This window comes from Nothoprocta perdicaria, unplaced genomic scaffold (genome assembly GCF_003342845.1).
Source record: "Nothoprocta perdicaria isolate Ctin4 unplaced genomic scaffold, notPer1 scaffold_42, whole genome shotgun sequence".
Classification (NCBI taxonomy): Eukaryota; Metazoa; Chordata; class Aves; order Tinamiformes; family Tinamidae; genus Nothoprocta; species Nothoprocta perdicaria.
Window position 1 is genome coordinate 2,639,640 of NW_020455666.1, and position 8,521 is coordinate 2,648,160.

At 38.7% G+C, this 8,521-nt stretch overlaps 1 protein-coding gene across 3 annotated transcripts in view; it reads right to left on the minus strand.

Moving 5' to 3' along the window:
* The window catches only part of RAF1 (Raf-1 proto-oncogene, serine/threonine kinase), a 25,585-nt gene extending 25,343 nt beyond the window's left edge, over positions 1–242 (minus strand). For all 3 annotated transcript variants that reach the window (XM_026046000.1, XM_026045998.1, XM_026045999.1), the window contains exon 1: positions 130–242. The gene's annotated coding sequence lies outside the window, so the exon portion shown is untranslated. The remainder of the gene's footprint in view (positions 1–129) is intronic.
* Positions 243–8,521: the final 8,279 nt, after the last annotated feature.

The window sequence follows — 8,521 nt, forward strand, 5'->3', positions numbered from 1 at the left end:
CGCAGCCGAGGCGCCCGGGGCTCCGCCACCGCCGCCAGCAGCCCGGCGCGCAGCTCCCCAGCGAGGGGCAGCCCTCGAAAGAGGCAGAGCCACCCGCCCCCCTTCTTGCCGCCCCGCTCCGGTCCCTACTTGTGCCGCCGCACTCCGGCGGCTCCCTGCGGGCCCGGGTCTCGCTCAACAGCGATCGTTTCGTTCCTCGTATAAAATGGCGGCTTCACACTCAGCGATACATTTATCCTCGGCCCATCGATCCCTCGGCGCTCGACTCCTTCCCTCTCGCCTGTCTCTACTTCTCCCCCCGCTGTTCTCCTCATCCCCTCCTTTCAGACTGAGCGCGGAGCACCGAGCTGTCGATAGGCCCTGCCCTTACCCCGACCCCCCTTCTCCCTTGGCCGCCATTTGGGAGCCGTGGGGGAGGCGCCGCGCTGGGAGGTGGATGGAGAGCAGTGGTTGCGGTGGCTGCCTCCGCCCTCCGCTCCCCAGAGCCCCGCGAGCCCAGYGAAGCGGCGGCCGCGGCCTCTCGCCGGCACCCGGCGCCTCGGCGGCCAGTTAGGGAGCGCGGCTCCGCCCGCCCTTGCCAAGTGCGCAACGCGGCGCCGCGCGCGGAGAGGAGAGGAGAGCGGCGGCCCCGGGCGGGCTGGGCCGCCGCGCGGGCCCCTGCTGGAGGGAGTAGCCCGGTTCGCAGGCTCTCGCCGCGGAGAGCCGGCGCGGAGCCCGCCGAGCGGCGGCCGGACACCCGCTTCACGTTAAACGGCAGCCAGCTGCTTCATGGCCCCCTCACGAAAGCTCCAAGGATGTCCCCTGCAAACCCTTCCTCCTAGAACTCTTACTAAAAGCACACCTACGTTGGCATTTGCAATCCTATAAGTTAATTAATTYGTGATTAAATGAGCACTTCTCTAAAAGGAGCCTCCAGCAAGGTTCTCTCACCGCTATTGGGGCTTTTCCTACAAGGGAAGGTTTCTTCTGATACAAACCGAGGCTTGAGTTTAGCTCAGGTCCCTGTAACCTCACAGAGCAAGGGAAAAGCAGAACGTTGGGCTTTTCTCTCCAAGCAGCAAGTAAGTAAGCATATGAAGCTGCCAGTCTATGCTGTCTTGCAGGGTGGTTGCTAATGGATTAAAGGGGTTGGTAATCAGGAGCCCTAGCAGGCTCGAACAGATACCCTCATGTCCCCTGCGGTCCAGTACCCGTGTGTGCTCTAAAGTCACCCACACATTAGAGTGCAATGAGGCCTTCACTTTAGAGGATGTTGCTAAGAGAAAGACAACTAAACATCTGCAGCACCTATGTGCCAAAATAAGGTTTACCACATAGAGATCTGAACTTGTTAAGTGTAAAAGTGTTGTTCTCTTATTTTTCTCCTTGTTGTTGTCATGCACTCAGGCTTACCAAAAACTGCAAGACCAAGATGTTATCTACCAAATACAAGATTTTAAAAATGGGAATCGCACACTTGAAATTCTCATAAGGTAAGTTTTCTCTCAAGTGTCATGTTTAAACCAAATAAGTTCTTTGATGCAGATACACAGTTTAGCAGGAGTTCATAGCCTTGCATCTGACTGCAAGAGTTGGCCCAGCAGAAAAACAAAAGCTAGACACAAAGTTTATACAGTGAGTAGCTTAATATAGCTTAAGATTAAGCATGTTCACACAATATTGGGAACTGCAGTATAGATTTTGACAGTTGCTGCAATGTAAAATATGAATAAGAACAAGACCTGAGAAAGTTTTAAGGGGTAGAAGAGAGGGAGCCTGCTGGAACGGGAAAAATGAAAAGGTTTTGGCAGAAGGCCATATATAAAATTTGAAACTTTCAAAAGAACAGAGAATTATAATCATGGAACAAGTGAATATAAATGCACAAGCAGTGCAAATTTCTAAGAGCTAAACCACCTTCTTACAAAAAAAAAAAAAAAAATATGCAGGGTAACAAAGCACAAGAAATTCAAAAAGCACAGCACAAAATTAGAAGGGAAACAAAAATTGAACAAAACTTCCAAAATAAACTGAAACTTATTAACATTCTTCTAGTGTTAGTTTGTGCTGTATTTGTGTTTATGGGTTGAATTTGCAGTATGTATGCGAATGAATTTATAATTGTATGTGCATGCCCAGATACTATACTATTAAGTTGGCCAAGCATATAATCAAGTCTTACGTTTGTATTCTGAAGTGTTTTTTACTTCCAATACAAATGACTGTGTCACACATCCTAGCCTCACAAACTTCCATTTCCTCATGGATAAAATAGGAATAGATGATATTTTTAATTATARTAATTTATGCTTATTAAAAAAAATATAAGCTCAGAGGAAGGAGTAGCAAGAACTAAAATAATGCTGGTATGGGAAGGAGATAGCTGTGTGTGCATTTCCTTAGGAAATTTTAGGTATCTGCTTTGATTTACCCTTCAAGCCAAGGATTGCTGTAGACAAACTGCTTATTTATCCAAGGTTTTTAATCTGTGCTACACTGAATGCACTGTGTTTCTGCATGTTACTTTGGTTTGTGCTACAAATTATTACTTTCACTATAAGAATGCTTTTGAGTGAGATAACATTACTTAGACATTTAAGCTGTGTTAGAAAAAGAAGTCCAAAGTACAGAAGCAATGAAGAAAGTAGCCTTGAACAAATTAAGCAATAGCAATCTAAAAGAATGCTATTACAAACAAGGAATATCTTATTCTTAAGACTCTGGTTAATTTTTTTTATAGTTTAACTCAAAGACTTTTTTATCCCCTCATATAACCAAARTGATCAAAGAAGAGGGGTGGGAAAGTAATCTATAATTTATTTGTTTGTTTTCCTTGCACTTTCCTTGTGTAGAGTTTAAATTGCGTACATGTTTACTTTACAACAAAGGACTCATACGTGAGCAGTTAACAAAGCAGCAAACTTGTTCTGCTGGAACAGAAACCGTAGCATAGTGTGCTCACATTCATTATTTTTTGTCGTTTTATCGTGAACAAACTCTCATTTTATCTATATCCAACTAGATGTGGCTGCTATTGGGTTGGCTACATTGCATACCTTTTCTCCACTGTATTCAGTGTCKTTTCAGCCAAATACTGAACCTAAATCTCAGGAGTTTTCCTCTTATTAAAATAATAACAGACCTGCCAACAGCATAACATAAAAGACATCTTCCATAAAAAGCATTGGTCTGTCATCAGTTATGGATTAAATGTGTAGTCACTTCGTTACTTCCCCAAAAGGCTAAATTATAGAAATAGATCTTGAGGAAGTATTGCACTCAGGGAACTCGGTGGAAGTCCGTCAGGCTATGTGAAGTAGGCCTGAGTACCTGTGGAATGCAGCTCCCAATGGCTTTCTAGACAGCACATCTTTGTCTCAGCATAGTCAAGTTAGTTCATACTACAGAACAGATAATCAGTTATGAACCTAATAACAGAATATATTCTTCACAGTAGTGAGAAAGGGAATTTGTTTACTTCCGAGGCTAAGCCAGTTTGTTTCAGTGCTATGACAGAGTTAAACTTTTGCTAGGCTCTTGGTATGTGTTCCACCCTGTTCCCTGCTATGTCCCTAAACACACACACTTTATCACTTTAATTTGTGTTGGGATCAGTTTTCTGGCTAACAGTTGCTTTTCACAGCATTCACATCCTGATACCCAGTGCCTGTGTAAATAGATGATGCTGCAGTTGCTTCTAAATTGCAAAAAAATTTTGCCTCACTGATGAACCACTTCATCTTTTCTTTGTCCTTAAATTACCTCATTTTTTTTTTATAAATTGTTAAAGCTTTCAATTAAAAAGTATAGTTATCACAAAATACACACAATTCCTTGTAGTTTCAAGGACTGTAATCCTCTATAAACTTTTATATTATTTCTGCCAAATGAGATTAGTATCTAAAATTATATTGTATCTGTTAGGTATTCATATGTGTATGATTCTTAAATAGTCCATATGTAAACTTAAAATCTATGATAAAAACATATGYAACAAATTTTCAATGCAAGTTTTTATAGGCACCACTCAAAGTAAAATCAAATTTTCATTAAATCTGAACGAAGTAAATATGCCAAGAGTAGCACTATAAAAAGTAAGCAATGATCTTGCACTGGAAAGAGAGGTGAAGTTAACTTCACTGATAGGCTTGCACAAAGACCATGCTTACAATTTACAGTAGAGTGTCTACTAGTTTTCAGACCTCCATATGCTCCTACTATAATTTRTAGTATTGCAGATATCCAGTGTCTCTGGACTTGTATATAGTGTACTGCAGAATTTAATCTTCTCCAATTTCAGTGCAGTGCAACTTGTTTCTAGGAACATCTAGAAGCAATGTACTCCCCCATCCAGTTCTCTCAGACTCTTCTCAAGACAAGGAGGAGTTAAGTTGCATTATTTTGTTTCAGATGTTCATTGGCTTTACGTATTGCCAAGATTTAGTTCTCTTCTAACATGAAATGAAGTTGTGACACAACAATGCTGGTCATTTGTTTGGTTTGTCTCTATTGTATGACTCAGCTTGTGTCTATTGACTCACTTTGCTGTTAACATACCTTGGCTACAAGTTTGTTTGCAAACGCAGTATAAGCTGACTAAACTCACTCAAGCCGTGTGGTTCTGAAGTGATCCCTGTAAAACTGTCTGACAGGTACAGTCACCCTGCAGTTAGAATTGCAGTGGAGGGATAGCGGTAAGGTCTCAGTTGAGGGCCTGACTCTCTAGGTGAAACTTCAAAGGGCATGAAACATACCTGTTAATTCAATAGATTGGTATATCATTTGGTATCATGAGAATGCAAATGCAGGAAAATCATTTTAGATTAATGTTTTATTAGTTTAACCTGGAGATGCTGAACTGATGGGTGCTATTTGCAGAGTAAATAAATACTCATTTTGAATAAACAATATATGAGCTTCAATACAAAAAGGTTTTCTTTGTTTGAAGAACCATTCTTACTTCATAGAAAAGAAATACAGCACTTCAATTTATACATGCATTCTCTTCTTGAAACCTAATCAAACTAGTTCATTTAGTTTATTTTGACTTTCTGAAACAGTTTAACCACAATAAAAATGTACCCAAAACTAGGTTCTACAGTTTTTTTTTTAAAAAAAAGCCTACATAGCTCTTTCCTGACAAGCTATTTTAGAACCTAGCCTGAATACATAATTGCACAGATGCAGAAGACTTTTTTTTTTTTTTTTTTTTTAAATACACCTAGTACAGAGATACATAAAGAGGTGGATCATCTGATCTGGAGTGATCTCAAGTTATGTATTGTTTTCCTTGTGCATGGACCATTTCTAGCATGCACCAACTAGAGATGCATTCAATATTTAATATTTCTAGAAATTATTCAGTATCACAATATACATCAAGATGATGGCAAAATTTTGGTTTTATATATGATTGACTATGAATATCACATTGTTAGTGGCAGAATTTTAAAGTTGATGCCTATGTGCATGTATATTTCTGCTTTTGAGCATGTACATATATGTTTAAAGCCAGAATGAAAGAAAGACAAAAAAAAAATCTAAAAAATATCTTTCTTTGTCTTTTCTTAGATTCTGTTCGTCTTTCTTAGATCCTGTTCAGGCGTTTTTATAGTTTCCAAGAGGACTCTTTTCTTATATGTTTTTTCTTGTGAACAAAAACACTCTTTAGATGGTTCTTGACATCACACTCAGCTTTTATCAAAGCAAGATTCTAAGAGACGAGGGATTAAAGCAGTCCAGGCAGTACATCTAACAGCTCCCAAGCTGCTCACCAGCACAGCTATTCCCAGATAAAGCCAGACTCATGAGAAAGTAGGTATAAAGTTATAAATATATTGAAAGTATGAATGATACCAGATATTCCTACCTAGCGGGAAGATAAACTGAAAGTCCCTGTTAGCCTATGTGCTAACAGGCTAACTCATGTACTAAGAGAAACAGTGCTTTAATTTTTTGGGTTCTGTTATAAAAAGCTGCGCAAAGGACAAAAATAGTGTCTGGCATTAAGCACAATGCTGTTTATTATTTGTATTTCAAGTTCATCTTAAATATTCAGGAAAACAGAGGTGATCAAAAATGTACATTACCTTTGGCGAATACCATGTACATTATGTACATTACCTTTGGCCTTTGATACTTTGTACATCAGAGTTAAATACGGCAACTTGTGCTCAGACAAGTAAAAATTATGTTTTAAACATATTTTTATTAGTAGTGTCTTAAGTTATGACTACACTGAARGATTTTTATAATTGTGCTAGTTGAGCTTCATAGCTGTGTGGATACAGGTTTGTAAAAAGTACTGTTTAGCAGCATGCCTTTAAACAGATTTCAGAGCTACATAAGATGCATTAGTGGAAATATATATATTTATATATATAATATATACGTGTGTGTGTATATATATATATACACTGATATGCTAATGAGGCACAGCTCCATTACAGATGCTATCAGTATTATTCTTGTCGGCAGCAGAATGTGTCAGTGCCTTTCACACTGTGAAGTTCTCTAGACATGTATATACTAATTGAGGTGTGCGGCTGCAGAGTAGGGGGAAACGTTTGTGTGCATGTTGGTAATGTAGTGTCTAGGTTACAAAGGTGGGGAATATTTGCCAGCTTTTGTTATTTTTATTTTTTAATACAAATTCATTTTTTTCTTAAAGTGGACTATTCTAATCAGATTGGTGATATGCATCAGCATCTGTCTGCAAAGGAAAGGTCAGTTTAATTATGTTTATCCTAATAGGGATGTTAATTTTGGTCTTTCTGTGTATGTGTATATATATATATATATATAAATCTTTTTGAAAGATAATAAACCCCCTCAAAAACAATGCCATGAGCAAAACAACTAAATTAATTCAACAGTAATTATCAAAGACATCAGGTCAAAGGAATGCAAACATACAAGTCTATTGCCATGCCTCACTTCAGAACTCTAGTATGCTGTGTTAGTAGATTTGTTAAATCTTTCAGCAAATGTTGAGAAATGAGTATTGGCATGTCTGCTTGTATGTTAATATCTTTAAACTTTGAAGATGCTTATCTAATACTCAGATATACTCATTAATTCAAATATTTCTTAATTTCAGACATTTGATGGAGACAGTAACTATTAGCAAAAAAAAGTGAAATGCAGAAATAAAGGGTTACATAAATGGAAGAGCGCCACTGTCATGTTCTGTTCACACAATAACTTTCAGACAGGAAATTAAAACAAAAGTTTTTTTTAATATATGCAAATCAAAGAAAAAAAAGGAGCAGCARTTTCTAGTTGCCGTTATGTGATATATATTTGCTTGTAATTCCAGTTGGGGTTTTCCTAACTTGAACAACCACTGTTCTAATTCTTTTGTATACTCCAAGATATAACCTTCATTCTAAACCAAGTAATGCTTGYAGTATCACAGAGGTGCTTTGATAGCCTCATGACAGTATAATTCAAATAAAGTTAAGTCTTTCCTGGGGTAAGTAGGGTAAAAAACACTGCTGTCTAAGGAGGATCAGTGTCTGAGACATCTCTGCAGGACACACTTGACAGATGAACCTCCTTTATGGCTGCCTTTTGATAATATGCTATGGTAGGTTTTTCACTTCTTGTGAGGACTGAGTTTGATAAGATACACTAGGACAAGAAAAAGTTTATATTGAGACCTAGAATTTTCAGATACTTTRCACCCACCAGTCTTACACCTGATCCAGGACACTCGGAGTAAATGCTCTAACTTACTTTTGAGTAAAACTTTGGGTGAAGTATACAGTACAAAGCGACAGTTTTTCAAGCAATGGATACTGATTTATTGTATTTCCAAGTAGGCCCATGCTGTCAAGTAGGCTCACCTGTCAAGAATGCATGCCAAATGATCCGCCCCCCCCTTTTTTTTCCAGACTTTATTTTTTGATAACATACAGTCAACCAAGCTAATTCTAAAGTACATACTCATGATTACAGACACAGATTTGCTCAAAATAAAGAGTGCATATTTTATAAGCAATTGTTCCAGTCATTTGAAATATAGGATGTCCTGGTAAAAATATTTCACACCTGCTTTGTTTATATTGATGATTTTCATTCAAAATGAAATCAGAGGTCTGACCTCAGATGTTTACTGCTRTAACTGTAAAACACATCACTGGCACCATTTACTTTTATAATTTTCTGTAGAATTCCCTCATTTTGCCTTTTAACGTGAACAATCATCCTTCCCTCCCAGCCTCACGTAGCCCATAGATATGTATGAGAGCAAGCTGTAGCATAGAGCTATGAGACAGGGAGATCCAAACCAGAATTAAACAAATAGTAGAACTCATGGAAAGGATGGGGGAGAAGGGAGAGGGTAACAACCTGTCGATATCAGAAGATTGGGACTTAGATTATTAAAAGCAAACTTACTACATTTACTAAGCAAAATAAAAGACAGAAAAAAAAAMCCAAGGAGAAATAAGAAAAGCGTTCCTCAGATGTACCTGCCGTTCTGCCTCGTTTCTAGCTTCTCTCTAAGATAGGCTATTATTTTTAAGTGCATGACAATATG